Source organism: Sardina pilchardus, chromosome 5 (assembly GCF_963854185.1).
Source record: "Sardina pilchardus chromosome 5, fSarPil1.1, whole genome shotgun sequence".
Lineage (NCBI taxonomy): Eukaryota > Metazoa > Chordata > Actinopteri > Clupeiformes > Clupeidae > Sardina > Sardina pilchardus.
The window spans coordinates 97,928-124,940 of record NC_084998.1 but is presented as its reverse complement, the minus strand read 5'-3'; the positions used below and the strand labels follow the sequence as shown (position 1 = coordinate 124,940).

Sequence of the window (27,013 nt, the reverse complement as noted above, 5' to 3'; positions counted from 1 at the left end):
AGACGCGCTACCGTTGCGCCACGAGGTCCCACAGGTGCTGCACAGATAAACTTTCCCACTTCTCCCTGTATCTGCTATTGAAACCTCGAGCAATGCAGGCTTTCAGTGCAGGGAGAGCCATTCTCTGTTGCACCTGCAGACGTTTCGCTTGCTGTAACTTTGCCACGCCGTGCATGACTTACCAACGTACGTTAGGAAGAGCCAAGTTACAGCCACGTTCGTGCAGAGCTGGGTGCTCTCTCGAAGCCTGGATAGCTCAGTCGGTAGAGCATCAGACTTTTAATCTGAGGGTCCAGGGTTCAAGTCCCTGTTCAGGCGGTTTCTTTACAGCCGGGCGACGCCATCTTTCGCCCTGGTGCGGAGGAAATGCCCGACTGCTGAACGATTTACTCTCGCCGTCAGCGCTTGCTTAGCGCACTCTTTGCTACTCTCCGCGTCAAAGCCTGTAAAAGTCACCGTGGCGGACACTGGTGTTTTTCACCGAAATCCTTCGCTTTTCAGTAATGGCTTGAAATTCACAGGCCCACTAATTGCCTTTCAGCCAAAGTGCTGTCGCTGAGTTGGACGGTGAAAAGAGTTGAGCGGTGATTTCTATGACCCCGACGTGATTTGAACACGCAACCTTCTGATCTGGAGTCAGACGCGCTACCGTTGCGCCACGAGGTCCCACAGGTCCTGCACAGATAAACTTTCCCACTTCTCCCTGTATCTGCTATTGAAACCTCGAGCAATGCAGGCTTTCAGTGCAGGGAGAGCCATTCTCTGTTGCACCTGCAGACGTTTCGCTTGCTGTAACTTTGCCACGCCGTGCATGACTTACCAACGTACGTTAGGAAGAGCCAAGTTACAGCCACGTTCGTGCAGAGCTGGGTGCTCTCTCGAAGCCTGGATAGCTCAGTCGGTAGAGCATCAGACTTTTAATCTGAGGGTCCAGGGTTCAAGTCCCTGTTCAGGCGGTTTCTTTACAGCCGGGCGACGCCATCTTTCGCCCTGGTGCGGAGGAAATGCCCGACTGCTGAACGATTTACTCTCGCCGTCAGCGCTTGCTTAGCGCACTTTTTGCTACTCTCCGCGTCAAAGCCTGTAAAAGTCACCGTGGCGGACACTGGTGTTTTTCACCGAAATCCTTCGCTTTTCAGTAATGGCTTGAAATTCACAGGCCCACTAATTGCCTTTCAGCCAAAGTGCTGTCGCTGAGTTGGACGGTGAAAAGAGTTGAGCGGTGATTTCTATGACCCCGACGTGATTTGAACACGCAACCTTCTGATCTGGAGTCAGACGCGCTACCGTTGCGCCACGAGGTCCCACAGGTGCTGCACAGATAGACTTTCCCACTTCTCCCTGTATCTGCTATTGAAACCTCGAGCAATGCAGGCTTTCAGTGCAGGGAGAGCCATTCTCTGTTGCACCTGCAGACGTTTCGCTTGCTGTAACTTTGCCACGCCGTGCATGACTTACCAACGTACGTTAGGAAGAGCCAAGTTACAGCCACGTTCGTGCAGAGCTGGGTGCTCTCTCGAAGCCTGGATAGCTCAGTCGGTAGAGCATCAGACTTTTAATCTGAGGGTCCAGGGTTCAAGTCCCTGTTCAGGCGGTTTCTTTACAGCCGGGCGACGCCATCTTTCGCCCTGGTGCGGAGGAAATGCCCGACTGCTGAACGATTTACTCTCGCCGTCAGCGCTTGCTTAGCGCACTTTTTGCTACTCTCCGCGTCAAAGCCTGTAAAAGTCACCGTGGCGGACACTGGTGTTTTTCACCGAAATCCTTCGCTTTTCAGTAATGGCTTGAAATTCACAGGCCCACTAATTGCCTTTCAGCCAAAGTGCTGTCGCTGAGTTGGACGGTGAAAAGAGTTGAGCGGTGATTTCTATGACCCCGACGTGATTTGAACACGCAACCTTCTGATCTGGAGTCAGACGCGCTACCGTTGCGCCACGAGGTCCCACAGGTGCTGCACAGATAGACTTTCCCACTTCTCCCTGTATCTGCTATTGAAACCTCGAGCAATGCAGGCTTTCAGTGCAGGGAGAGCCATTCTCTGTTGCACCTGCAGACGTTTCGCTTGCTGTAACTTTGCCACGCCGTGCATGACTTACCAACGTACGTTAGGAAGAGCCAAGTTACAGCCACGTTCGTGCAGAGCTGGGTGCTCTCTCGAAGCCTGGATAGCTCAGTCGGTAGAGCATCAGACTTTTAATCTGAGGGTCCAGGGTTCAAGTCCCTGTTCAGGCGGTTTCTTTACAGCCGGGCGACGCCATCTTTCGCCCTGGTGCGGAGGAAATGCCCGACTGCTGAACGATTTACTCTCGCCGTCAGCGCTTGCTTAGCGCACTTTTTGCTACTCTCCGCGTCAAAGCCTGTAAAAGTCACCGTGGCGGACACTGGTGTTTTTCACCGAAATCCTTCGCTTTTCAGTAATGGCTTGAAATTCACAGGCCCACTAATTGCCTTTCAGCCAAAGTGCTGTCGCTGAGTTGGACGGTGAAAAGAGTTGAGCGGTGATTTCTATGACCCCGACGTGATTTGAACACGCAACCTTCTGATCTGGAGTCAGACGCGCTACTGTTGCGCCACGAGGTCCCACAGGTGCTGCACAGATAGACTTTCCCACTTCTCCCTGTATCTGCTATTGAAACCTCGAGCAATGCAGGCTTTCAGTGCAGGGAGAGCCATTCTCTGTTGCACCTGCAGACGTTTCGCTTGCTGTAACTTTGCCACGCCGTGCATGACTTACCAACGTACGTTAGGAAGAGCCAAGTTACAGCCACGTTCGTGCAGAGCTGGGTGCTCTCTCGAAGCCTGGATAGCTCAGTCGGTAGAGCATCAGACTTTTAATCTGAGGGTCCAGGGTTCAAGTCCCTGTTCAGGCGGTTTCTTTACAGCCGGGCGACGCCATCTTTCGCCCTGGTGCGGAGGAAATGCCCGACTGCTGAACGATTTACTCTCGCCGTCAGCGCTTGCTTAGCGCACTTTTTGCTACTCTCCGCGTCAAAGCCTGTAAAAGTCACCGTGGCGGACACTGGTGTTTTTCACCGAAATCCTTCGCTTTTCAGTAATGGCTTGAAATTCACAGGCCCACTAATTGCCTTTCAGCCAAAGTGCTGTCGCTGAGTTGGACGGTGAAAAGAGTTGAGCGGTGATTTCTATGACCCCGACGTGATTTGAACACGCAACCTTCTGATCTGGAGTCAGACGCGCTACCGTTGCGCCACGAGGTCCCACAGGTGCTGCACAGATAGACTTTCCCACTTCTCCCTGTATCTGCTATTGAAACCTCGAGCAATGCAGGCTTTCAGTGCAGGGAGAGCCATTCTCTGTTGCACCTGCAGACGTTTCGCTTGCTGTAACTTTGCCACGCCGTGCATGACTTACCAACGTACGTTAGGAAGAGCCAAGTTACAGCCACGTTCGTGCAGAGCTGGGTGCTCTCTCGAAGCCTGGATAGCTCAGTCGGTAGAGCATCAGACTTTTAATCTGAGGGTCCAGGGTTCAAGTCCCTGTTCAGGCGGTTTCTTTACAGCCGGGCGACGCCATCTTTCGCCCTGGTGCGGAGGAAATGCCCGACTGCTGAACGATTTACTCTCGCCGTCAGCGCTTGCTTAGCGCACTTTTTGCTACTCTCCGCGTCAAAGCCTGTAAAAGTCACCGTGGCGGACACTGGTGTTTTTCACCGAAATCCTTCGCTTTTCAGTAATGGCTTGAAATTCACAGGCCCACTAATTGCCTTTCAGCCAAAGTGCTGTCGCTGAGTTGGACGGTGAAAAGAGTTGAGCGGTGATTTCTATGACCCCGACGTGATTTGAACACGCAACCTTCTGATCTGGAGTCAGACGCGCTACTGTTGCGCCACGAGGTCCCACAGGTGCTGCACAGATAGACTTTCCCACTTCTCCCTGTATCTGCTATTGAAACCTCGAGCAATGCAGGCTTTCAGTGCAGGGAGAGCCATTCTCTGTTGCACCTGCAGACGTTTCGCTTGCTGTAACTTTGCCACGCCGTGCATGACTTACCAACGTACGTTAGGAAGAGCCAAGTTACAGCCACGTTCGTGCAGAGCTGGGTGCTCTCTCGAAGCCTGGATAGCTCAGTCGGTAGAGCATCAGACTTTTAATCTGAGGGTCCAGGGTTCAAGTCCCTGTTCAGGCGATTTCTTTACAGCCGGGCGACGCCATCTTTCGCCCTGGTGCGGAGGAAATGCCCGACTGCTGAACGATTTACTCTCGCCGTCAGCGCTTGCTTAGCGCACTCTTTGCTACTCTCCGCGTCAAAGCCTGTAAAAGTCACCGTGGCGGACACTGGTGTTTTTCACCGAAATCCTTCGCTTTTCAGTAATGGCTTGAAATTCACAGGCCCACTAATTGCCTTTCAGCCAAAGTGCTGTCGCTGAGTTGGACGGTGAAAAGAGTTGAGCGGTGATTTCTATGACCCCGACGTGATTTGAACACGCAACCTTCTGATCTGGAGTCAGACGCGCTACCGTTGCGCCACGAGGTCCCACAGGTGCTGCACAGATAGACTTTCCCACTTCTCCCTGTATCTGCTATTGAAACCTCGAGCAATGCAGGCTTTCAGTGCAGGGAGAGCCATTCTCTGTTGCACCTGCAGACGTTTCGCTTGCTGTAACTTTGCCACGCCGTGCATGACTTACCAACGTACTTTAGGAAGAGCCAAGTTACAGCCACGTTCGTGCAGAGCTGGGTGCTCTTTCGAAGCCTGGATAGCTCAGTCGGTAGAGCATCAGACTTTTAATCTGAGGGTCCAGGGTTCAAGTCCCTGTTCAGGCGATTTCTTTACAGCCGGGCGACGCCATCTTTCGCCCTGTTGCGGAGGAAATGCCCGACTGCTGAACGATTTACTCTCGCCGTCAGCGCTTGCTTAGCGCACTCTTTGCTACTCTCCGCGTCAAAGCCTGTAAAAGTCACCGTGGCGGACACTGGTGTTTTTCACCGAAATCCTTCGCTTTTCAGTAATGGCTTGAAATTCACAGGCCCACTAATTGCCTTTCAGCCAAAGTGCTGTCGCTGAGTTGGACGGTGAAAAGAGTTGAGCGGTGATTTCTATGACCCCGACGTGATTTGAACACGCAACCTTCTGATCTGGAGTCAGACGCGCTACCGTTGCGCCACGAGGTCCCACAGGTCCTGCACAGATAAACTTTCCCACTTCTCCCTGTATCTGCTATTGAAACCTCGAGCAATGCAGGCTTTCAGTGCAGGGAGAGCCATTCTCTGTTGCACCTGCAGACGTTTCGCTTGCTGTAACTTTGCCACGCCGTGCATGACTTACCAACGTACGTTAGGAAGAGCCAAGTTACAGCCACGTTCGTGCAGAGCTGGGTGCTCTCTCGAAGCCTGGATAGCTCAGTCGGTAGAGCATCAGACTTTTAATCTGAGGGTCCAGGGTTCAAGTCCCTGTTCAGGCGGTTTCTTTACAGCCGGGCGACGCCATCTTTCGCCCTGGTGCGGAGGAAATGCCCGACTGCTGAACGATTTACTCTCGCCGTCAGCGCTTGCTTAGCGCACTCTTTGCTACTCTCCGCGTCAAAGCCTGTAAAAGTCACCGTGGCGGACACTGGTGTTTTTCACCGAAATCCTTCGCTTTTCAGTAATGGCTTGAAATTCACAGGCCCACTAATTGCCTTTCAGCCAAAGTGCTGTCGCTGAGTTGGACGGTGAAAAGAGTTGAGCGGTGATTTCTATGACCCCGACGTGATTTGAACACGCAACCTTCTGATCTGGAGTCAGACGCGCTACCGTTGCGCCACGAGGTCCCACAGGTGCTGCACAGATAGACTTTCCCACTTCTCCCTGTATCTGCTATTGAAACCTCGAGCAATGCAGGCTTTCAGTGCAGGGAGAGCCATTCTCTGTTGCACCTGCAGACGTTTCGCTTGCTGTAACTTTGCCACGCCGTGCATGACTTACCAACGTACGTTAGGAAGAGCCAAGTTACAGCCACGTTCGTGCAGAGCTGGGTGCTCTCTCGAAGCCTGGATAGCTCAGTCGGTAGAGCATCAGACTTTTAATCTGAGGGTCCAGGGTTCAAGTCCCTGTTCAGGCGATTTCTTTACAGCCGGGCGACGCCATCTTTCGCCCTGGTGCGGAGGAAATGCCCGACTGCTGAACGATTTACTCTCGCCGTCAGCGCTTGCTTAGCGCACTCTTTGCTACTCTCCGCGTCAAAGCCTGTAAAAGTCACCGTGGCGGACACTGGTGTTTTTCACCGAAATCCTTCGCTTTTCAGTAATGGCTTGAAATTCACAGGCCCACTAATTGCCTTTCAGCCAAAGTGCTGTCGCTGAGTTGGACGGTGAAAAGAGTTGAGCGGTGATTTCTATGACCCCGACGTGATTTGAACACGCAACCTTCTGATCTGGAGTCAGACGCGCTACCGTTGCGCCACGAGGTCCCACAGGTGCTGCACAGATAGACTTTCCCACTTCTCCCTGTATCTGCTATTGAAACCTCGAGCAATGCAGGCTTTCAGTGCAGGGAGAGCCATTCTCTGTTGCACCTGCAGACGTTTCGCTTGCTGTAACTTTGCCACGCCGTGCATGACTTACCAACGTACGTTAGGAAGAGCCAAGTTACAGCCACGTTCGTGCAGAGCTGGGTGCTCTCTCGAAGCCTGGATAGCTCAGTCGGTAGAGCATCAGACTTTTAATCTGAGGGTCCAGGGATCAAGTCCCTGTTCAGGCGGTTTCTTTACAGCCGGGCGACGCCATCTTTCGCCCTGGTGCGGAGGAAATGCCCGACTGCTGAACGATTTACTCTCGCCGTCAGCGCTTGCTTAGCGCACTCTTTGCTACTCTCCGCGTCAAAGCCTGTAAAAGTCACCGTGGCGGACACTGGTGTTTTTCACCGAAATCCTTCGCTTTTCAGTAATGGCTTGAAATTCACAGGCCCACTAATTGCCTTTCAGCCAAAGTGCTGTCGCTGAGTTGGACGGTGAAAAGAGTTGAGCGGTGATTTCTATGACCCCGACGTGATTTGAACACGCAACCTTCTGATCTGGAGTCAGACGCGCTACCGTTGCGCCACGAGGTCCCACAGGTGCTGCACAGATAAACTTTCCCACTTCTCCCTGTATCTGCTATTGAAACCTCGAGCAATGCAGGCTTTCAGTGCAGGGAGAGCCATTCTCTGTTGCACCTGCAGACGTTTCGCTTGCTGTAACTTTGCCACGCCGTGCATGACTTACCAACGTACGTTAGGAAGAGCCAAGTTACAGCCACGTTCGTGCAGAGCTGGGTGCTCTCTCGAAGCCTGGATAGCTCAGTCGGTAGAGCATCAGACTTTTAATCTGAGGGTCCAGGGTTCAAGTCCCTGTTCAGGCGGTTTCTTTACAGCCGGGCGACGCCATCTTTCGCCCTGGTGCGGAGGAAATGCCCGACTGCTGAACGATTTACTCTCGCCGTCAGCGCTTGCTTAGCGCACTCTTTGCTACTCTCCGCGTCAAAGCCTGTAAAAGTCACCGTGGCGGACACTGGTGTTTTTCACCGAAATCCTTCGCTTTTCAGTAATGGCTTGAAATTCACAGGCCCACTAATTGCCTTTCAGCCAAAGTGCTGTCGCTGAGTTGGACGGTGAAAAGAGTTGAGCGGTGATTTCTATGACCCCGACGTGATTTGAACACGCAACCTTCTGATCTGGAGTCAGACGCGCTACCGTTGCGCCACGAGGTCCCACAGGTGCTGCACAGATAGACTTTCCCACTTCTCCCTGTATCTGCTATTGAAACCTCGAGCAATGCAGGCTTTCAGTGCAGGGAGAGCCATTCTCTGTTGCACCTGCAGACGTTTCGCTTGCTGTAACTTTGCCACGCCGTGCATGACTTACCAACGTACGTTAGGAAGAGCCAAGTTACAGCCACGTTCGTGCAGAGCTGGGTGCTCTCTCGAAGCCTGGATAGCTCAGTCGGTAGAGCATCAGACTTTTAATCTGAGGGTCCAGGGTTCAAGTCCCTGTTCAGGCGATTTCTTTACAGCCGGGCGACGCCATCTTTCGCCCTGGTGCGGAGGAAATGCCCGACTGCTGAACGATTTACTCTCGCCGTCAGCGCTTGCTTAGCGCACTCTTTGCTACTCTCCGCGTCAAAGCCTGTAAAAGTCACCGTGGCGGACACTGGTGTTTTTCACCGAAATCCTTCGCTTTTCAGTAATGGCTTGAAATTCACAGGCCCACTAATTGCCTTTCAGCCAAAGTGCTGTCGCTGAGTTGGACGGTGAAAAGAGTTGAGCGGTGATTTCTATGACCCCGACGTGATTTGAACACGCAACCTTCTGATCTGGAGTCAGACGCGCTACCGTTGCGCCACGAGGTCCCACAGGTGCTGCACAGATAGACTTTCCCACTTCTCCCTGTATCTGCTATTGAAACCTCGAGCAATGCAGGCTTTCAGTGCAGGGAGAGCCATTCTCTGTTGCACCTGCAGACGTTTCGCTTGCTGTAACTTTGCCACGCCGTGCATGACTTACCAACGTACGTTAGGAAGAGCCAAGTTACAGCCACGTTCGTGCAGAGCTGGGTGCTCTCTCGAAGCCTGGATAGCTCAGTCGGTAGAGCATCAGACTTTTAATCTGAGGGTCCAGGGATCAAGTCCCTGTTCAGGCGGTTTCTTTACAGCCGGGCGACGCCATCTTTCGCCCTGGTGCGGAGGAAATGCCCGACTGCTGAACGATTTACTCTCGCCGTCAGCGCTTGCTTAGCGCACTCTTTGCTACTCTCCGCGTCAAAGCCTGTAAAAGTCACCGTGGCGGACACTGGTGTTTTTCACCGAAATCCTTCGCTTTTCAGTAATGGCTTGAAATTCACAGGCCCACTAATTGCCTTTCAGCCAAAGTGCTGTCGCTGAGTTGGACGGTGAAAAGAGTTGAGCGGTGATTTCTATGACCCCGACGTGATTTGAACACGCAACCTTCTGATCTGGAGTCAGACGCGCTACCGTTGCGCCACGAGGTCCCACAGGTGCTGCACAGATAAACTTTCCCACTTCTCCCTGTATCTGCTATTGAAACCTCGAGCAATGCAGGCTTTCAGTGCAGGGAGAGCCATTCTCTGTTGCACCTGCAGACGTTTCGCTTGCTGTAACTTTGCCACGCCGTGCATGACTTACCAACGTACGTTAGGAAGAGCCAAGTTACAGCCACGTTCGTGCAGAGCTGGGTGCTCTCTCGAAGCCTGGATAGCTCAGTCGGTAGAGCATCAGACTTTTAATCTGAGGGTCCAGGGTTCAAGTCCCTGTTCAGGCGGTTTCTTTACAGCCGGGCGACGCCATCTTTCGCCCTGGTGCGGAGGAAATGCCCGACTGCTGAACGATTTACTCTCGCCGTCAGCGCTTGCTTAGCGCACTCTTTGCTACTCTCCGCGTCAAAGCCTGTAAAAGTCACCGTGGCGGACACTGGTGTTTTTCACCGAAATCCTTCGCTTTTCAGTAATGGCTTGAAATTCACAGGCCCACTAATTGCCTTTCAGCCAAAGTGCTGTCGCTGAGTTGGACGGTGAAAAGAGTTGAGCGGTGATTTCTATGACCCCGACGTGATTTGAACACGCAACCTTCTGATCTGGAGTCAGACGCGCTACCGTTGCGCCACGAGGTCCCACAGGTCCTGCACAGATAAACTTTCCCACTTCTCCCTGTATCTGCTATTGAAACCTCGAGCAATGCAGGCTTTCAGTGCAGGGAGAGCCATTCTCTGTTGCACCTGCAGACGTTTCGCTTGCTGTAACTTTGCCACGCCGTGCATGACTTACCAACGTACGTTAGGAAGAGCCAAGTTACAGCCACGTTCGTGCAGAGCTGGGTGCTCTCTCGAAGCCTGGATAGCTCAGTCGGTAGAGCATCAGACTTTTAATCTGAGGGTCCAGGGTTCAAGTCCCTGTTCAGGCGGTTTCTTTACAGCCGGGCGACGCCATCTTTCGCCCTGGTGCGGAGGAAATGCCCGACTGCTGAACGATTTACTCTCGCCGTCAGCGCTTGCTTAGCGCACTCTTTGCTACTCTCCGCGTCAAAGCCTGTAAAAGTCACCGTGGCGGACACTGGTGTTTTTCACCGAAATCCTTCGCTTTTCAGTAATGGCTTGAAATTCACAGGCCCACTAATTGCCTTTCAGCCAAAGTGCTGTCGCTGAGTTGGACGGTGAAAAGAGTTGAGCGGTGATTTCTATGACCCCGACGTGATTTGAACACGCAACCTTCTGATCTGGAGTCAGACGCGCTACCGTTGCGCCACGAGGTCCCACAGGTGCTGCACAGATAAACTTTCCCACTTCTCCCTGTATCTGCTATTGAAACCTCGAGCAATGCAGGCTTTCAGTGCAGGGAGAGCCATTCTCTGTTGCACCTGCAGACGTTTCGCTTGCTGTAACTTTGCCACGCCGTGCATGACTTACCAACGTACGTTAGGAAGAGCCAAGTTACAGCCACGTTCGTGCAGAGCTGGGTGCTCTCTCGAAGCCTGGATAGCTCAGTCGGTAGAGCATCAGACTTTTAATCTGAGGGTCCAGGGTTCAAGTCCCTGTTCAGGCGGTTTCTTTACAGCCGGGCGACGCCATCTTTCGCCCTGGTGCGGAGGAAATGCCCGACTGCTGAACGATTTACTCTCGCCGTCAGCGCTTGCTTAGCGCACTCTTTGCTACTCTCCGCGTCAAAGCCTGTAAAAGTCACCGTGGCGGACACTGGTGTTTTTCACCGAAATCCTTCGCTTTTCAGTAATGGCTTGAAATTCACAGGCCCACTAATTGCCTTTCAGCCAAAGTGCTGTCGCTGAGTTGGACGGTGAAAAGAGTTGAGCGGTGATTTCTATGACCCCGACGTGATTTGAACACGCAACCTTCTGATCTGGAGTCAGACGCGCTACCGTTGCGCCACGAGGTCCCACAGGTGCTGCACAGATAAACTTTCCCACTTCTCCCTGTATCTGCTATTGAAACCTCGAGCAATGCAGGCTTTCAGTGCAGGGAGAGCCATTCTCTGTTGCACCTGCAGACGTTTCGCTTGCTGTAACTTTGCCACGCCGTGCATGACTTACCAACGTACGTTAGGAAGAGCCAAGTTACAGCCACGTTCGTGCAGAGCTGGGTGCTCTCTCGAAGCCTGGATAGCTCAGTCGGTAGAGCATCAGACTTTTAATCTGAGGGTCCAGGGTTCAAGTCCCTGTTCAGGCGGTTTCTTTACAGCCGGGCGACGCCATCTTTCGCCCTGGTGCGGAGGAAATGCCCGACTGCTGAACGATTTACTCTCGCCGTCAGCGCTTGCTTAGCGCACTCTTTGCTACTCTCCGCGTCAAAGCCTGTAAAAGTCACCGTGGCGGACACTGGTGTTTTTCACCGAAATCCTTCGCTTTTCAGTAATGGCTTGAAATTCACAGGCCCACTAATTGCCTTTCAGCCAAAGTGCTGTCGCTGAGTTGGACGGTGAAAAGAGTTGAGCGGTGATTTCTATGACCCCGACGTGATTTGAACACGCAACCTTCTGATCTGGAGTCAGACGCGCTACCGTTGCGCCACGAGGTCCCACAGGTGCTGCACAGATAAACTTTCCCACTTCTCCCTGTATCTGCTATTGAAACCTCGAGCAATGCAGGCTTTCAGTGCAGGGAGAGCCATTCTCTGTTGCACCTGCAGACGTTTCGCTTGCTGTAACTTTGCCACGCCGTGCATGACTTACCAACGTACGTTAGGAAGAGCCAAGTTACAGCCACGTTCGTGCAGAGCTGGGTGCTCTCTCGAAGCCTGGATAGCTCAGTCGGTAGAGCATCAGACTTTTAATCTGAGGGTCCAGGGTTCAAGTCCCTGTTCAGGCGGTTTCTTTACAGCCGGGCGACGCCATCTTTCGCCCTGGTGCGGAGGAAATGCCCGACTGCTGAACGATTTACTCTCGCCGTCAGCGCTTGCTTAGCGCACTCTTTGCTACTCTCCGCGTCAAAGCCTGTAAAAGTCACCGTGGCGGACACTGGTGTTTTTCACCGAAATCCTTCGCTTTTCAGTAATGGCTTGAAATTCACAGGCCCACTAATTGCCTTTCAGCCAAAGTGCTGTCGCTGAGTTGGACGGTGAAAAGAGTTGAGCGGTGATTTCTATGACCCCGACGTGATTTGAACACGCAACCTTCTGATCTGGAGTCAGACGCGCTACCGTTGCGCCACGAGGTCCCACAGGTCCTGCACAGATAAACTTTCCCACTTCTCCCTGTATCTGCTATTGAAACCTCGAGCAATGCAGGCTTTCAGTGCAGGGAGAGCCATTCTCTGTTGCACCTGCAGACGTTTCGCTTGCTGTAACTTTGCCACGCCGTGCATGACTTACCAACGTACGTTAGGAAGAGCCAAGTTACAGCCACGTTCGTGCAGAGCTGGGTGCTCTCTCGAAGCCTGGATAGCTCAGTCGGTAGAGCATCAGACTTTTAATCTGAGGGTCCAGGGTTCAAGTCCCTGTTCAGGCGGTTTCTTTACAGCCGGGCGACGCCATCTTTCGCCCTGGTGCGGAGGAAATGCCCGACTGCTGAACGATTTACTCTCGCCGTCAGCGCTTGCTTAGCGCACTCTTTGCTACTCTCCGCGTCAAAGCCTGTAAAAGTCACCGTGGCGGACACTGGTGTTTTTCACCGAAATCCTTCGCTTTTCAGTAATGGCTTGAAATTCACAGGCCCACTAATTGCCTTTCAGCCAAAGTGCTGTCGCTGAGTTGGACGGTGAAAAGAGTTGAGCGGTGATTTCTATGACCCCGACGTGATTTGAACACGCAACCTTCTGATCTGGAGTCAGACGCGCTACCGTTGCGCCACGAGGTCCCACAGGTGCTGCACAGATAGACTTTCCCACTTCTCCCTGTATCTGCTATTGAAACCTCGAGCAATGCAGGCTTTCAGTGCAGGGAGAGCCATTCTCTGTTGCACCTGCAGACGTTTCGCTTGCTGTAACTTTGCCACGCCGTGCATGACTTACCAACGTACGTTAGGAAGAGCCAAGTTACAGCCACGTTCGTGCAGAGCTGGGTGCTCTCTCGAAGCCTGGATAGCTCAGTCGGTAGAGCATCAGACTTTTAATCTGAGGGTCCAGGGTTCAAGTCCCTGTTCAGGCGATTTCTTTACAGCCGGGCGACGCCATCTTTCGCCCTGGTGCGGAGGAAATGCCCGACTGCTGAACGATTTACTCTCGCCGTCAGCGCTTGCTTAGCGCACTCTTTGCTACTCTCCGCGTCAAAGCCTGTAAAAGTCACCGTGGCGGACACTGGTGTTTTTCACCGAAATCCTTCGCTTTTCAGTAATGGCTTGAAATTCACAGGCCCACTAATTGCCTTTCAGCCAAAGTGCTGTCGCTGAGTTGGACGGTGAAAAGAGTTGAGCGGTGATTTCTATGACCCCGACGTGATTTGAACACGCAACCTTCTGATCTGGAGTCAGACGCGCTACCGTTGCGCCACGAGGTCCCACAGGTGCTGCACAGATAGACTTTCCCACTTCTCCCTGTATCTGCTATTGAAACCTCGAGCAATGCAGGCTTTCAGTGCAGGGAGAGCCATTCTCTGTTGCACCTGCAGACGTTTCGCTTGCTGTAACTTTGCCACGCCGTGCATGACTTACCAACGTACGTTAGGAAGAGCCAAGTTACAGCCACGTTCGTGCAGAGCTGGGTGCTCTCTCGAAGCCTGGATAGCTCAGTCGGTAGAGCATCAGACTTTTAATCTGAGGGTCCAGGGTTCAAGTCCCTGTTCAGGCGGTTTCTTTACAGCCGGGCGACGCCATCTTTCGCCCTGGTGCGGAGGAAATGCCCGACTGCTGAACGATTTACTCTCGCCGTCAGCGCTTGCTTAGCGCACTCTTTGCTACTCTCCGCGTCAAAGCCTGTAAAAGTCACCGTGGCGGACACTGGTGTTTTTCACCGAAATCCTTCGCTTTTCAGTAATGGCTTGAAATTCACAGGCCCACTAATTGCCTTTCAGCCAAAGTGCTGTCGCTGAGTTGGACGGTGAAAAGAGTTGAGCGGTGATTTCTATGACCCCGACGTGATTTGAACACGCAACCTTCTGATCTGGAGTCAGACGCGCTACCGTTGCGCCACGAGGTCCCACAGGTGCTGCACAGATAAACTTTCCCACTTCTCCCTGTATCTGCTATTGAAACCTCGAGCAATGCAGGCTTTCAGTGCAGGGAGAGCCATTCTCTGTTGCACCTGCAGACGTTTCGCTTGCTGTAACTTTGCCACGCCGTGCATGACTTACCAACGTACGTTAGGAAGAGCCAAGTTACAGCCACGTTCGTGCAGAGCTGGGTGCTCTCTCGAAGCCTGGATAGCTCAGTCGGTAGAGCATCAGACTTTTAATCTGAGGGTCCAGGGTTCAAGTCCCTGTTCAGGCGGTTTCTTTACAGCCGGGCGACGCCATCTTTCGCCCTGGTGCGGAGGAAATGCCCGACTGCTGAACGATTTACTCTCGCCGTCAGCGCTTGCTTAGCGCACTCTTTGCTACTCTCCGCGTCAAAGCCTGTAAAAGTCACCGTGGCGGACACTGGTGTTTTTCACCGAAATCCTTCGCTTTTCAGTAATGGCTTGAAATTCACAGGCCCACTAATTGCCTTTCAGCCAAAGTGCTGTCGCTGAGTTGGACGGTGAAAAGAGTTGAGCGGTGATTTCTATGACCCCGACGTGATTTGAACACGCAACCTTCTGATCTGGAGTCAGACGCGCTACCGTTGCGCCACGAGGTCCCACAGGTGCTGCACAGATAGACTTTCCCACTTCTCCCTGTATCTGCTATTGAAACCTCGAGCAATGCAGGCTTTCAGTGCAGGGAGAGCCATTCTCTGTTGCACCTGCAGACGTTTCGCTTGCTGTAACTTTGCCACGCCGTGCATGACTTACCAACGTACGTTAGGAAGAGCCAAGTTACAGCCACGTTCGTGCAGAGCTGGGTGCTCTCTCGAAGCCTGGATAGCTCAGTCGGTAGAGCATCAGACTTTTAATCTGAGGGTCCAGGGTTCAAGTCCCTGTTCAGGCGATTTCTTTACAGCCGGGCGACGCCATCTTTCGCCCTGGTGCGGAGGAAATGCCCGACTGCTGAACGATTTACTCTCGCCGTCAGCGCTTGCTTAGCGCACTCTTTGCTACTCTCCGCGTCAAAGCCTGTAAAAGTCACCGTGGCGGACACTGGTGTTTTTCACCGAAATCCTTCGCTTTTCAGTAATGGCTTGAAATTCACAGGCCCACTAATTGCCTTTCAGCCAAAGTGCTGTCGCTGAGTTGGACGGTGAAAAGAGTTGAGCGGTGATTTCTATGACCCCGACGTGATTTGAACACGCAACCTTCTGATCTGGAGTCAGACGCGCTACCGTTGCGCCACGAGGTCCCACAGGTGCTGCACAGAAAGACTTTCCCACTTCTCCCTGTATCTGCTATTGAAACCTCGAGCAATGCAGGCTTTCAGTGCGGGGAGAGCCATTCTCTGTTGCACCTGCAGACGTTTCGCTTGCTGTAACTTTGCCACGCCGTGCATGACTTACCAACGTACGTTAGGAAGAGCCAAGTTACAGCCACGTTCGTGCAGAGCTGGGTGCTCTCTCGAAGCCTGGATAGCTCAGTCGGTAGAGCATCAGACTTTTAATCTGAGGGTCCAGGGTTCAAGTCCCTGTTCAGGCGGTTTCTTTACAGCCGGGCGACGCCATCTTTCGCCCTGGTGCGGAGGAAATGCCCGACTGCTGAACGATTTACTCTCGCCGTCAGCGCTTGCTTAGCGCACTCTTTGCTACTCTCCGCGTCAAAGCCTGTAAAAGTCACCGTGGCGGACACTGGTGTTTTTCACCGAAATCCTTCGCTTTTCAGTAATGGCTTGAAATTCACAGGCCCACTAATTGCCTTTCAGCCAAAGTGCTGTCGCTGAGTTGGACGGTGAAAAGAGTTGAGCGGTGATTTCTATGACCCCGACGTGATTTGAACACGCAACCTTCTGATCTGGAGTCAGACGCGCTACCGTTGCGCCACGAGGTCCCACAGGTGCTGCACAGATAGACTTTCCCACTTCTCCCTGTATCTGCTATTGAAACCTCGAGCAATGCAGGCTTTCAGTGCAGGGAGAGCCATTCTCTGTTGCACCTGCAGACGTTTCGCTTGCTGTAACTTTGCCACGCCGTGCATGACTTACCAACGTACGTTAGGAAGAGCCAAGTTACAGCCACGTTCGTGCAGAGCTGGGTGCTCTCTCGAAGCCTGGATAGCTCAGTCGGTAGAGCATCAGACTTTTAATCTGAGGGTCCAGGGTTCAAGTCCCTGTTCAGGCGATTTCTTTACAGCCGGGCGACGCCATCTTTCGCCCTGGTGCGGAGGAAATGCCCGACTGCTGAACGATTTACTCTCGCCGTCAGCGCTTGCTTAGCGCACTCTTTGCTACTCTCCGCGTCAAAGCCTGTAAAAGTCACCGTGGCGGACACTGGTGTTTTTCACCGAAATCCTTCGCTTTTCAGTAATGGCTTGAAATTCACAGGCCCACTAATTGCCTTTCAGCCAAAGTGCTGTCGCTGAGTTGGACGGTGAAAAGAGTTGAGCGGTGATTTCTATGACCCCGACGTGATTTGAACACGCAACCTTCTGATCTGGAGTCAGACGCGCTACCGTTGCGCCACGAGGTCCCACAGGTGCTGCACAGATAGACTTTCCCACTTCTCCCTGTATCTGCTATTGAAACCTCGAGCAATGCAGGCTTTCAGTGCAGGGAGAGCCATTCTCTGTTGCACCTGCAGACGTTTCGCTTGCTGTAACTTTGCCACGCCGTGCATGACTTACCAACGTACGTTAGGAAGAGCCAAGTTACAGCCACGTTCGTGCAGAGCTGGGTGCTCTCTCGAAGCCTGGATAGCTCAGTCGGTAGAGCATCAGACTTTTAATCTGAGGGTCCAGGGTTCAAGTCCCTGTTCAGGCGATTTCTTTACAGCCGGGCGACGCCATCTTTCGCCCTGGTGCGGAGGAAATGCCCGACTGCTGAACGATTTACTCTCGCCGTCAGCGCTTGCTTAGCGCACTCTTTGCTACTCTCCGCGTCAAAGCCTGTAAAAGTCACCGTGGCGGACACTGGTGTTTTTCACCTAAATCCTTCGCTTTTCAGTAATGGCTTGAAATTCACAGGCCCACTAATTGCCTTTCAGCCAAAGTGCTGTCGCTGAGTTGGACGGTGAAAAGAGTTGAGCGGTGATTTCTATGACCCCGACGTGATTTGAACACGCAACCTTCTGATCTGGAGTCAGACGCGCTACCGTTGCGCCACGAGGTCCCACAGGTGCTGCACAGATAGACTTTCCCACTTCTCCCTGTATCTGCTATTGAAACCTCGAGCAATGCAGGCTTTCAGTGCAGGGAGAGCCATTCTCTGTTGCACCTGCAGACGTTTCGCTTGCTGTAACTTTGCCACGCCGTGCATGACTTACCAACGTACGTTAGGAAGAGCCAAGTTACAGCCACGTTCGTGCAGAGCTGGGTGCTCTCTCGAAGCCTGGATAGCTCAGTCGGTAGAGCATCAGACTTTTAATCTGAGGGTCCAGGGTTCAAGTCCCTGTTCAGGCGATTTCTTTACAGCCGGGCGACGCCATCTTTCGCCCTGGTGCGGAGGAAATGCCCGACTGCTGAACGATTTACTCTCGCCGTCAGCGCTTGCTTAGCGCACTCTTTGCTACTCTCCGCGTCAAAGCCTGTAAAAGTCACCGTGGCGGACACTGGTGTTTTTCACCGAAATCCTTCGCTTTTCAGTAATGGCTTGAAATTCACAGGCCCACTAATTGCCTTTCAGCCAAAGTGCTGTCGCTGAGTTGGACGGTGAAAAGAGTTGAGCGGTGATTTCTATGACCCCGACGTGATTTGAACACGCAACCTTCTGATCTGGAGTCAGACGCGCTACCGTTGCGCCACGAGGTCCCACAGGTGCTGCACAGATAGACTTTCCCACTTCTCCCTGTATCTGCTATTGAAACCTCGAGCAATGCAGGCTTTCAGTGCAGGGAGAGCCATTCTCTGTTGCACCTGCAGACGTTTCGCTTGCTGTAACTTTGCCACGCCGTGCATGACTTACCAACGTACGTTAGGAAGAGCCAAGTTACAGCCACGTTCGTGCAGAGCTGGGTGCTCTCTCGAAGCCTGGATAGCTCAGTCGGTAGAGCATCAGACTTTTAATCTGAGGGTCCAGGGTTCAAGTCCCTCTTCAGGCGGTTTCTTTACAGCCGGGCGACGCCATCTTTCGCCCTGGTGCGGAGGAAATGCCCGACTGCTGAACGATTTACTCTCGCCGTCAGCGCTTGCTTAGCGCACTCTTTGCTACTCTCCGCGTCAAAGCCTGTAAAAGTCACCGTGGCGGACACTGGTGTTTTTCACCGAAATCCTTCGCTTTTCAGTAATGGCTTGAAATTCACAGGCCCACTAATTGCCTTTCAGCCAAAGTGCTGTCGCTGAGTTGGACGGTGAAAAGAGTCGAGCGGTGATTTCTATGAGCCCGACGTGATTTGAACACGCAACCTTCTGATCTGGAGTCAGACGCGCTACCGTTGCGCCACGAGGTCCCACAGGTCCTGCACAGATAAACTTTCCCACTTCTCCCTGTATCTGCCATTGAAACCTCGAGCAATGCAGGCTTTCAGTGCAGGGAGAGCCATTCTCTGTTGCACCTGCAGACGTTTCGCTTGCTGTAACTTTGCCACGCCGTGCATGACTTACCAACGTACGTTAGGAAGAGCCAAGTTACAGCCACGTTCGTGCAGAGCTGGGTGCTCTCTCGAAGCCTGGATAGCTCAGTCGGTAGAGCATCAGACTTTTAATCTGAGGGTCCAGGGTTCAAGTCCCTGTTCAGGCGGTTTCTTTACAGCCGGGCGACGCCATCTTTCGCCCTGGTGCGGAGGAAATGCCCGACTGCTGAACGATTTACTCTCGCCGTCAGCGCTTGCTTAGCGCACTCTTTGCTACTCTCCGCGTCAAAGCCTGTAAAAGTCACCGTGGCGGACACTGGTGTTTTTCACCGAAATCCTTCGCTTTTCAGTAATGGCTTGAAATTCACAGGCCCACTAATTGCCTTTCAGCCAAAGTGCTGTCGCTGAGTTGGACGGTGAAAAGAGTTGAGCGGTGATTTCTATGACCCCGACGTGATTTGAACACGCAACCTTCTGATCTGGAGTCAGACGCGCTACCGTTGCGCCACGAGGTCCCACAGGTCCTGCACAGATAAACTTTCCCACTTCTCCCTGTATCTGCTATTGAAACCTCGAGCAATGCAGGCTTTCAGTGCAGGGAGAGCCATTCTCTGTTGCACCTGCAGACGTTTCGCTTGCTGTAACTTTGCCACGCCGTGCATGACTTACCAACGTACGTTAGGAAGAGCCAAGTTACAGCCACGTTCGTGCAGAGCTGGGTGCTCTCTCGAAGCCTGGATAGCTCAGTCGGTAGAGCATCAGACTTTTAATCTGAGGGTCCAGGGTTCAAGTCCCTGTTCAGGCGGTTTCTTTACAGCCGGGCGACGCCATCTTTCGCCCTGGTGCGGAGGAAATGCCCGACTGCTGAACGATTTACTCTCGCCGTCAGCGCTTGCTTAGCGCACTCTTTGCTACTCTCCGCGTCAAAGCCTGTAAAAGTCACCGTGGCGGACACTGGTGTTTTTCACCGAAATCCTTCGCTTTTCAGTAATGGCTTGAAATTCACAGGCCCACTAATTGCCTTTCAGCCAAAGTGCTGTCGCTGAGTTGGACGGTGAAAAGAGTTGAGCGGTGATTTCTATGACCCCGACGTGATTTGAACACGCAACCTTCTGATCTGGAGTCAGACGCGCTACCGTTGCGCCACGAGGTCCCACAGGTGCTGCACAGATAGACTTTCCCACTTCTCCCTGTATCTGCTATTGAAACCTCGAGCAATGCAGGCTTTCAGTGCGGGGAGAGCCATTCTCTGTTGCACCTGCAGACGTTTCGCTTGCTGTAACTTTGCCACGCCGTGCATGACTTACCAACGTACGTTAGGAAGAGCCAAGTTACAGCCACGTTCGTGCAGAGCTGGGTGCTCTCTCGAAGCCTGGATAGCTCAGTCGGTAGAGCATCAGACTTTTAATCTGAGGGTCCAGGGTTCAAGTCCCTGTTCAGGCGATTTCTTTACAGCCGGGCGACGCCATCTTTCGCCCTGGTGCGGAGGAAATGCCCGACTGCTGAACGATTTACTCTCGCCGTCAGCGCTTGCTTAGCGCACTCTTTGCTACTCTCCGCGTCAAAGCCTGTAAAAGTCACCGTGGCGGACACTGGTGTTTTTCACCGAAATCCTTCGCTTTTCAGTAATGGCTTGAAATTCACAGGCCCACTAATTGCCTTTCAGCCAAAGTGCTGTCGCTGAGTTGGACGGTGAAAAGAGTTGAGCGGTGATTTCTATGACCCCGACGTGATTTGAACACGCAACCTTCTGATCTGGAGTCAGACGCGCTACCGTTGCGCCACGAGGTCCCACAGGTGCTGCACAGATAGACTTTCCCACTTCTCCCTGTATCTGCTATTGAAACCTCGAGCAATGCAGGCTTTCAGTGCGGGGAGAGCCATTCTCTGTTGCACCTGCAGACGTTTCGCTTGCTGTAACTTTGCCACGCCGTGCATGACTTACCAACGTACGTTAGGAAGAGCCAAGTTACAGCCACGTTCGTGCAGAGCTGGGTGCTCTCTCGAAGCCTGGATAGCTCAGTCGGTAGAGCATCAGACTTTTAATCTGAGGGTCCAGGGTTCAAGTCCCTGTTCAGGCGATTTCTTTACAGCCGGGCGACGCCATCTTTCGCCCTGGTGCGGAGGAAATGCCCGACTGCTGAACGATTTACTCTCGCCGTCAGCGCTTGCTTAGCGCACTCTTTGCTACTCTCCGCGTCAAAGCCTGTAAAAGTCACCGTGGCGGACACTGGTGTTTTTCACCGAAATCCTTCGCTTTTCAGTAATGGCTTGAAATTCACAGGCCCACTAATTGCCTTTCAGCCAAAGTGCTGTCGCTGAGTTGGACGGTGAAAAGAGTTGAGCGGTGATTTCTATGACCCCGACGTGATTTGAACACGCAACCTTCTGATCTGGAGTCAGACGCGCTACCGTTGCGCCACGAGGTCCCACAGGTGCTGCACAGATAGACTTTCCCACTTCTCCCTGTATCTGCTATTGAAACCTCGAGCAATGCAGGCTTTCAGTGCGGGGAGAGCCATTCTCTGTTGCACCTGCAGACGTTTCGCTTGCTGTAACTTTGCCACGCCGTGCATGACTTACCAACGTACGTTAGGAAGAGCCAAGTTACAGCCACGTTCGTGCAGAGCTGGGTGCTCTCTCGAAGCCTGGATAGCTCAGTCGGTAGAGCATCAGACTTTTAATCTGAGGGTCCAGGGTTCAAGTCCCTGTTCAGGCGATTTCTTTACAGCCGGGCGACGCCATCTTTCGCCCTGGTGCGGAGGAAATGCCCGACTGCTGAACGATTTACTCTCGCCGTCAGCGCTTGCTTAGCGCACTCTTTGCTACTCTCCGCGTCAAAGCCTGTAAAAGTCACCGTGGCGGACACTGGTGTTTTTCACCTAAATCCTTCGCTTTTCAGTAATGGCTTGAAATTCACAGGCCCACTAATTGCCTTTCAGCCAAAGTGCTGTCGCTGAGTTGGACGGTGAAAAGAGTTGAGCGGTGATTTCTATGACCCCGACGTGATTTGAACACGCAACCTTCTGATTTGGAGTCAGACGCGCTACCGTTGCGCCACGAGGTCCCACAGGTGCTGCACAGATAGACTTTCCCACTTCTCCCTGTATCTGCTATTGAAACCTCGAGCAATGCAGGCTTTCAGTGCGGGGAGAGCCATTCTCTGTTGCACCTGCAGACGTTTCGCTTGCTGTAACTTTGCCACGCCGTGCATGACTTACCAACGTACGTTAGGAAGAGCCAAGTTACAGCCACGTTCGTGCAGAGCTGGGTGCTCTCTCGAAGCCTGGATAGCTCAGTCGGTAGAGCATCAGACTTTTAATCTGAGGGTCCAGGGTTCAAGTCCCTGTTCAGGCGATTTCTTTACAGCCGGGCGACGCCATCTTTCGCCCTGGTGCGGAGGAAATGCCCGACTGCTGAACGATTTACTCTCGCCGTCAGCGCTTGCTTAGCGCACTCTTTGCTACTCTCCGCGTCAAAGCCTGTAAAAGTCACCGTGGCGGACACTGGTGTTTTTCACCGAAATCCTTCGCTTTTCAGTAATGGCTTGAAATTCACAGGCCCACTAATTGCCTTTCAGCCAAAGTGCTGTCGCTGAGTTGGACGGTGAAAAGAGTTGAGCGGTGATTTCTATGACCCCGACGTGATTTGAACACGCAACCTTCTGATCTGGAGTCAGACGCGCTACCGTTGCGCCACGAGGTCCCACAGGTGCTGCACAGATAGACTTTCCCACTTCTCCCTGTATCTGCTATTGAAACCTCGAGCAATGCAGGCTTTCAGTGCGGGGAGAGCCATTCTCTGTTGCACCTGCAGACGTTTCGCTTGCTGTAACTTTGCCACGCCGTGCATGACTTACCAACGTACGTTAGGAAGAGCCAAGTTACAGCCACGTTCGTGCAGAGCTGGGTGCTCTCTCGAAGCCTGGATAGCTCAGTCGGTAGAGCATCAGACTTTTAATCTGAGGGTCCAGGGTTCAAGTCCCTGTTCAGGCGATTTCTTTACAGCCGGGCGACGCCATCTTTCGCCCTGGTGCGGAGGAAATGCCCGACTGCTGAACGATTTACTCTCGCCGTCAGCGCTTGCTTAGCGCACTCTTTGCTACTCTCCGCGTCAAAGCCTGTAAAAGTCACCGTGGCGGACACTGGTGTTTTTCACCGAAATCCTTCGCTTTTCAGTAATGGCTTGAAATTCACAGGCCCACTAATTGCCTTTCAGCCAAAGTGCTGTCGCTGAGTTGGACGGTGAAAAGAGTTGAGCGGTGATTTCTATGACCCCGACGTGATTTGAACACGCAACCTTCTGATCTGGAGTCAGACGCGCTACCGTTGCGCCACGAGGTCCCACAGGTGCTGCACAGATAGACTTTCCCACTTCTCCCTGTATCTGCTATTGAAACCTCGAGCAATGCAGGCTTTCAGTGCAGGGAGAGCCATTCTCTGTTGCACCTGCAGACGTTTCGCTTGCTGTAACTTTGCCACGCCGTGCATGACTTACCAACGTACGTTAGGAAGAGCCAAGTTACAGCCACGTTCGTGCAGAGCTGGGTGCTCTCTCGAAGCCTGGATAGCTCAGTCGGTAGAGCATCAGACTTTTAATCTGAGGGTCCAGGGTTCAAGTCCCTGTTCAGGCGATTTCTTTACAGCCGGGCGACGCCATCTTTCGCCCTGGTGCGGAGGAAATGCCCGACTGCTGAACGATTTACTCTCGCCGTCAGCGCTTGCTTAGCGCACTCTTTGCTACTCTCCGCGTCAAAGCCTGTAAAAGTCACCGTGGCGGACACTGGTGTTTTTCACCGAAATCCTTCGCTTTTCAGTAATGGCTTGAAATTCACAGGCCCACTAATTGCCTTTCAGCCAAAGTGCTGTCGCTGAGTTGGACGGTGAAAAGAGTTGAGCGGTGATTTCTATGACCCCGACGTGATTTGAACACGCAACCTTCTGATCTGGAGTCAGACGCGCTACCGTTGCGCCACGAGGTCCCACAGGTGCTGCACAGATAGACTTTCCCACTTCTCCCTGTATCTGCTATTGAAACCTCGAGCAATGCAGGCTTTCAGTGCAGGGAGAGCCATTCTCTGTTGCACCTGCAGACGTTTCGCTTGCTGTAACTTTGCCACGCCGTGCATGACTTACCAACGTACGTTAGGAAGAGCCAAGTTACAGCCACGTTCGTGCAGAGCTGGGTGCTCTCTCGAAGCCTGGATAGCTCAGTCGGTAGAGCATCAGACTTTTAATCTGAGGGTCCAGGGTTCAAGTCCCTGTTCAGGCGATTTCTTTACAGCCGGGCGACGCCATCTTTCGCCCTGGTGCGGAGGAAATGCCCGACTGCTGAACGATTTACTCTCGCCGTCAGCGCTTGCTTAGCGCACTCTTTGCTACTCTCCGCGTCAAAGCCTGTAAAAGTCACCGTGGCGGACACTGGTGTTTTTCACCGAAATCCTTCGCTTTTCAGTAATGGCTTGAAATTCACAGGCCCACTAATTGCCTTTCAGCCAAAGTGCTGTCGCTGAGTTGGACGGTGAAAAGAGTTGAGCGGTGATTTCTATGACCCCGACGTGATTTGAACACGCAACCTTCTGATCTGGAGTCAGACGCGCTACCGTTGCGCCACGAGGTCCCACAGGTGCTGCACAGATAGACTTTCCCACTTCTCCCTGTATCTGCTATTGAAACCTCGAGCAATGCAGGCTTTCAGTGCGGGGAGAGCCATTCTCTGTTGCACCTGCAGACGTTTCGCTTGCTGTAACTTTGCCACGCCGTGCATGACTTACCAACGTACGTTAGGAAGAGCCAAGTTACAGCCACGTTCGTGCAGAGCTGGGTGCTCTCTCGAAGCCTGGATAGCTCAGTCGGTAGAGCATCAGACTTTTAATCTGAGGGTCCAGGGTTCAAGTCCCTGTTCAGGCGATTTCTTTACAGCCGGGCGACGCCATCTTTCGCCCTGGTGCGGAGGAAATGCCCGACTGCTGAACGATTTACTCTCGCCGTCAGCGCTTGCTTAGCGCACTCTTTGCTACTCTCCGCGTCAAAGCCTGTAAAAGTCACCGTGGCGGACACTGGTGTTTTTCACCGAAATCCTTCGCTTTTCAGTAATGGCTTGAAATTCACAGGCCCACTAATTGCCTTTCAGCCAAAGTGCTGTCGCTGAGTTGGACGGTGAAAAGAGTTGAGCGGTGATTTCTATGACCCCGACGTGATTTGAACACGCAACCTTCTGATCTGGAGTCAGACGCGCTACCGTTGCGCAACGAGGTCCCACAGGTGCTGCACAGATAGACTTTCCCACTTCTCCCTGTATCTGCTATTGAAACCTCGAGCAATGCAGGCTTTCAGTGCGGGGAGAGCCATTCTCTGTTGCACCTGCAGACGTTTCGCTTGCTGTAACTTTGCCACGCCGTGCATGACTTACCAACGTACGTTAGGAAGAGCCAAGTTACAGCCACGTTCGTGCAGAGCTGGGTGCTCTCTCGAAGCCTGGATAGCTCAGTCGGTAGAGCATCAGACTTTTAATCTGAGGGTCCAGGGTTCAAGTCCCTGTTCAGGCGATTTCTTTACAGCCGGGCGACGCCATCTTTCGCCCTGTTGCGGAGGAAATGCCCGACTGCTGAACGATTTACTCTCGCCGTCAGCGCTTGCTTAGCGCACTCTTTGCTACTCTCCGCGTCAAAGCCTGTAAAAGTCACCGTGGCGGACACTGGTGTTTTTCACCGAAATCCTTCGCTTTTCAGTAATGGCTTGAAATTCACAGGCCCACTAATTGCCTTTCAGCCAAAGTGCTGTCGCTGAGTTGGACGGTGAAAAGAGTTGAGCGGTGATTTCTATGACCCCGACGTGATTTGAACACGCAACCTTCTGATCTGGAGTCAGACGCGCTACCGTTGCGCCACGAGGTCCCACAGGTGCTGCACAGATAAACTTTCCCACTTCTCCCTGTATCTGCTATTGAAACCTCGAGCAATGCAGGCTTTCAGTGCGGGGAGAGCCATTCTCTGTTGCACCTGCAGACGTTTCGCTTGCTGTAACTTTGCCACGCCGTGCATGACTTACCAACGTACGTTAGGAAGAGCCAAGTTACAGCCACGTTCGTGCAGAGCTGGGTGCTCTCTCGAAGCCTGGATAGCTCAGTCGGTAGAGCATCAGACTTTTAATCTGAGGGTCCAGGTTTCAAGTCCCTGTTCAGGCGATTTCTTTACAGCCGGGCGACGCCATCTTTCGCCCTGGTGCGGAGGAAATGCCCGACTGCTGAACGATTTACTCTCGCCGTCAGCGCTTGCTTAGCGCACTCTTTGCTACTCTCCGCGTCAAAGCCTGTAAAAGTCACCGTGGCGGACACTGGTGTTTTTCACCGAAATCCTTCGCTTTTCAGTAATGGCTTGAAATTCACAGGCCCACTAATTGCCTTTCAGCCAAAGTGCTGTCGCTGAGTTGGACGGTGAAAAGAGTTGAGCGGTGATTTCTATGACCCCGACGTGATTTGAACACGCAACCTTCTGATCTGGAGTCAGACGCGCTACCGTTGCGCCACGAGGTCCCACAGGTGCTGCACAGATAAACTTTCCCACTTCTCCCTGTATCTGCTATTGAAACCTCGAGCAATGCAGGCTTTCAGTGCGGGGAGAGCCATTCTCTGTTGCACCTGCAGACGTTTCGCTTGCTGTAACTTTGCCACGCCGTGCATGACTTACCAACGTACGTTAGGAAGAGCCAAGTTACAGCCACGTTCGTGCAGAGCTGGGTGCTCTCTCGAAGCCTGGATAGCTCAGTCGGTAGAGCATCAGACTTTTAATCTGAGGGTCCAGGGTTCAAGTCCCTGTTCAGGCGATTTCTTTACAGCCGGGCGACGCCATCTTTCGCCCTGGTGCGGAGGAAATGCCCGACTGCTGAACGATTTACTCTCGCCGTCAGCGCTTGCTTAGCGCACTCTTTGCTACTCTCCGCGTCAAAGCCTGTAAAAGTCACCGTGGCGGACACTGGTGTTTTTCACCGAAATCCTTCGCTTTTCAGTAATGGCTTGAAATTCACAGGCCCACTAATTGCCTTTCAGCCAAAGTGCTGTCGCTGAGTTGGACGGTGAAAAGAGTTGAGCGGTGATTTCTATGACCCCGACGTGATTTGAACACGCAACCTTCTGATCTGGAGTCAGACGCGCTACCGTTGCGCAACGAGGTCCCACAGGTGCTGCACAGATAGACTTTCCCACTTCTCCCTGTATCTGCTATTGAAACCTCGAGCAATGCAGGCTTTCAGTGCGGGGAGAGCCATTCTCTGTTGCACCTGCAGACGTTTCGCTTGCTGTAACTTTGCCACGCCGTGCATGACTTACCAACGTACGTTAGGAAGAGCCAAGTTACAGCCACG

The 27,013-nt window shown here is 52.8% G+C and overlaps 39 non-coding genes across 39 annotated transcripts; 38 read left to right on the top strand and 1 right to left on the bottom strand.

Annotated features, from left to right (window-relative positions):
* Positions 1-245: 245 nt before the first annotated feature.
* Positions 246-318, top strand: trnak-uuu (transfer RNA lysine (anticodon UUU)). The gene has a single exon. It is a non-coding gene; the product is annotated as a tRNA-Lys (tRNA).
* A 565-nt stretch (positions 319-883) lies between these two features.
* Positions 884-956, top strand: trnak-uuu (transfer RNA lysine (anticodon UUU)). The gene has a single exon. It is a non-coding gene; the product is annotated as a tRNA-Lys (tRNA).
* A 565-nt stretch (positions 957-1,521) lies between these two features.
* On the top strand, positions 1,522-1,594 carry trnak-uuu (transfer RNA lysine (anticodon UUU)). The gene has a single exon. It is a non-coding gene; the product is annotated as a tRNA-Lys (tRNA).
* Positions 1,595-2,159: 565 nt separating this feature from the next.
* Positions 2,160-2,232, top strand: trnak-uuu (transfer RNA lysine (anticodon UUU)). The gene has a single exon. It is a non-coding gene; the product is annotated as a tRNA-Lys (tRNA).
* Positions 2,233-2,797: 565 nt separating this feature from the next.
* On the top strand, positions 2,798-2,870 carry trnak-uuu (transfer RNA lysine (anticodon UUU)). Its single transcript has one exon. It is a non-coding gene; the product is annotated as a tRNA-Lys (tRNA).
* Positions 2,871-3,435: 565 nt separating this feature from the next.
* trnak-uuu (transfer RNA lysine (anticodon UUU)) lies at positions 3,436-3,508 on the top strand. Its single transcript has one exon. It is a non-coding gene; the product is annotated as a tRNA-Lys (tRNA).
* Positions 3,509-4,073: 565 nt separating this feature from the next.
* trnak-uuu (transfer RNA lysine (anticodon UUU)) lies at positions 4,074-4,146 on the top strand. Its single transcript has one exon. It is a non-coding gene; the product is annotated as a tRNA-Lys (tRNA).
* A 565-nt stretch (positions 4,147-4,711) lies between these two features.
* trnak-uuu (transfer RNA lysine (anticodon UUU)) lies at positions 4,712-4,784 on the top strand. The gene has a single exon. It is a non-coding gene; the product is annotated as a tRNA-Lys (tRNA).
* Positions 4,785-5,349: 565 nt separating this feature from the next.
* Positions 5,350-5,422, top strand: trnak-uuu (transfer RNA lysine (anticodon UUU)). The gene has a single exon. It is a non-coding gene; the product is annotated as a tRNA-Lys (tRNA).
* Positions 5,423-5,987: 565 nt separating this feature from the next.
* Positions 5,988-6,060, top strand: trnak-uuu (transfer RNA lysine (anticodon UUU)). The gene has a single exon. It is a non-coding gene; the product is annotated as a tRNA-Lys (tRNA).
* Positions 6,061-7,263: 1,203 nt separating this feature from the next.
* Positions 7,264-7,336, top strand: trnak-uuu (transfer RNA lysine (anticodon UUU)). The gene has a single exon. It is a non-coding gene; the product is annotated as a tRNA-Lys (tRNA).
* Positions 7,337-7,901: 565 nt separating this feature from the next.
* trnak-uuu (transfer RNA lysine (anticodon UUU)) lies at positions 7,902-7,974 on the top strand. Its single transcript has one exon. It is a non-coding gene; the product is annotated as a tRNA-Lys (tRNA).
* Positions 7,975-9,177: 1,203 nt separating this feature from the next.
* trnak-uuu (transfer RNA lysine (anticodon UUU)) lies at positions 9,178-9,250 on the top strand. The gene has a single exon. It is a non-coding gene; the product is annotated as a tRNA-Lys (tRNA).
* Positions 9,251-9,815: 565 nt separating this feature from the next.
* Positions 9,816-9,888, top strand: trnak-uuu (transfer RNA lysine (anticodon UUU)). Its single transcript has one exon. It is a non-coding gene; the product is annotated as a tRNA-Lys (tRNA).
* A 565-nt stretch (positions 9,889-10,453) lies between these two features.
* On the top strand, positions 10,454-10,526 carry trnak-uuu (transfer RNA lysine (anticodon UUU)). Its single transcript has one exon. It is a non-coding gene; the product is annotated as a tRNA-Lys (tRNA).
* Positions 10,527-11,091: 565 nt separating this feature from the next.
* Positions 11,092-11,164, top strand: trnak-uuu (transfer RNA lysine (anticodon UUU)). The gene has a single exon. It is a non-coding gene; the product is annotated as a tRNA-Lys (tRNA).
* A 565-nt stretch (positions 11,165-11,729) lies between these two features.
* Positions 11,730-11,802, top strand: trnak-uuu (transfer RNA lysine (anticodon UUU)). The gene has a single exon. It is a non-coding gene; the product is annotated as a tRNA-Lys (tRNA).
* Positions 11,803-12,367: 565 nt separating this feature from the next.
* Positions 12,368-12,440, top strand: trnak-uuu (transfer RNA lysine (anticodon UUU)). Its single transcript has one exon. It is a non-coding gene; the product is annotated as a tRNA-Lys (tRNA).
* Positions 12,441-13,005: 565 nt separating this feature from the next.
* On the top strand, positions 13,006-13,078 carry trnak-uuu (transfer RNA lysine (anticodon UUU)). Its single transcript has one exon. It is a non-coding gene; the product is annotated as a tRNA-Lys (tRNA).
* A 565-nt stretch (positions 13,079-13,643) lies between these two features.
* Positions 13,644-13,716, top strand: trnak-uuu (transfer RNA lysine (anticodon UUU)). Its single transcript has one exon. It is a non-coding gene; the product is annotated as a tRNA-Lys (tRNA).
* A 565-nt stretch (positions 13,717-14,281) lies between these two features.
* Positions 14,282-14,354, top strand: trnak-uuu (transfer RNA lysine (anticodon UUU)). The gene has a single exon. It is a non-coding gene; the product is annotated as a tRNA-Lys (tRNA).
* A 565-nt stretch (positions 14,355-14,919) lies between these two features.
* Positions 14,920-14,992, top strand: trnak-uuu (transfer RNA lysine (anticodon UUU)). Its single transcript has one exon. It is a non-coding gene; the product is annotated as a tRNA-Lys (tRNA).
* A 565-nt stretch (positions 14,993-15,557) lies between these two features.
* trnak-uuu (transfer RNA lysine (anticodon UUU)) lies at positions 15,558-15,630 on the top strand. The gene has a single exon. It is a non-coding gene; the product is annotated as a tRNA-Lys (tRNA).
* Positions 15,631-16,195: 565 nt separating this feature from the next.
* Positions 16,196-16,268, top strand: trnak-uuu (transfer RNA lysine (anticodon UUU)). The gene has a single exon. It is a non-coding gene; the product is annotated as a tRNA-Lys (tRNA).
* A 565-nt stretch (positions 16,269-16,833) lies between these two features.
* On the top strand, positions 16,834-16,906 carry trnak-uuu (transfer RNA lysine (anticodon UUU)). The gene has a single exon. It is a non-coding gene; the product is annotated as a tRNA-Lys (tRNA).
* A 565-nt stretch (positions 16,907-17,471) lies between these two features.
* Positions 17,472-17,544, top strand: trnak-uuu (transfer RNA lysine (anticodon UUU)). The gene has a single exon. It is a non-coding gene; the product is annotated as a tRNA-Lys (tRNA).
* A 1,203-nt stretch (positions 17,545-18,747) lies between these two features.
* trnak-uuu (transfer RNA lysine (anticodon UUU)) lies at positions 18,748-18,820 on the top strand. Its single transcript has one exon. It is a non-coding gene; the product is annotated as a tRNA-Lys (tRNA).
* Positions 18,821-19,385: 565 nt separating this feature from the next.
* Positions 19,386-19,458, top strand: trnak-uuu (transfer RNA lysine (anticodon UUU)). The gene has a single exon. It is a non-coding gene; the product is annotated as a tRNA-Lys (tRNA).
* Positions 19,459-20,023: 565 nt separating this feature from the next.
* trnak-uuu (transfer RNA lysine (anticodon UUU)) lies at positions 20,024-20,096 on the top strand. The gene has a single exon. It is a non-coding gene; the product is annotated as a tRNA-Lys (tRNA).
* A 565-nt stretch (positions 20,097-20,661) lies between these two features.
* trnak-uuu (transfer RNA lysine (anticodon UUU)) lies at positions 20,662-20,734 on the top strand. Its single transcript has one exon. It is a non-coding gene; the product is annotated as a tRNA-Lys (tRNA).
* A 565-nt stretch (positions 20,735-21,299) lies between these two features.
* trnak-uuu (transfer RNA lysine (anticodon UUU)) lies at positions 21,300-21,372 on the top strand. Its single transcript has one exon. It is a non-coding gene; the product is annotated as a tRNA-Lys (tRNA).
* A 276-nt stretch (positions 21,373-21,648) lies between these two features.
* Positions 21,649-21,720, bottom strand: trnaw-cca (transfer RNA tryptophan (anticodon CCA)). The gene has a single exon. It is a non-coding gene; the product is annotated as a tRNA-Trp (tRNA).
* Positions 21,721-21,937: 217 nt separating this feature from the next.
* On the top strand, positions 21,938-22,010 carry trnak-uuu (transfer RNA lysine (anticodon UUU)). Its single transcript has one exon. It is a non-coding gene; the product is annotated as a tRNA-Lys (tRNA).
* Positions 22,011-22,575: 565 nt separating this feature from the next.
* On the top strand, positions 22,576-22,648 carry trnak-uuu (transfer RNA lysine (anticodon UUU)). The gene has a single exon. It is a non-coding gene; the product is annotated as a tRNA-Lys (tRNA).
* A 565-nt stretch (positions 22,649-23,213) lies between these two features.
* Positions 23,214-23,286, top strand: trnak-uuu (transfer RNA lysine (anticodon UUU)). Its single transcript has one exon. It is a non-coding gene; the product is annotated as a tRNA-Lys (tRNA).
* A 565-nt stretch (positions 23,287-23,851) lies between these two features.
* Positions 23,852-23,924, top strand: trnak-uuu (transfer RNA lysine (anticodon UUU)). Its single transcript has one exon. It is a non-coding gene; the product is annotated as a tRNA-Lys (tRNA).
* Positions 23,925-24,489: 565 nt separating this feature from the next.
* On the top strand, positions 24,490-24,562 carry trnak-uuu (transfer RNA lysine (anticodon UUU)). The gene has a single exon. It is a non-coding gene; the product is annotated as a tRNA-Lys (tRNA).
* A 565-nt stretch (positions 24,563-25,127) lies between these two features.
* Positions 25,128-25,200, top strand: trnak-uuu (transfer RNA lysine (anticodon UUU)). The gene has a single exon. It is a non-coding gene; the product is annotated as a tRNA-Lys (tRNA).
* Positions 25,201-26,403: 1,203 nt separating this feature from the next.
* trnak-uuu (transfer RNA lysine (anticodon UUU)) lies at positions 26,404-26,476 on the top strand. Its single transcript has one exon. It is a non-coding gene; the product is annotated as a tRNA-Lys (tRNA).
* The last annotated feature ends 537 nt before the right edge of the window (positions 26,477-27,013 follow it).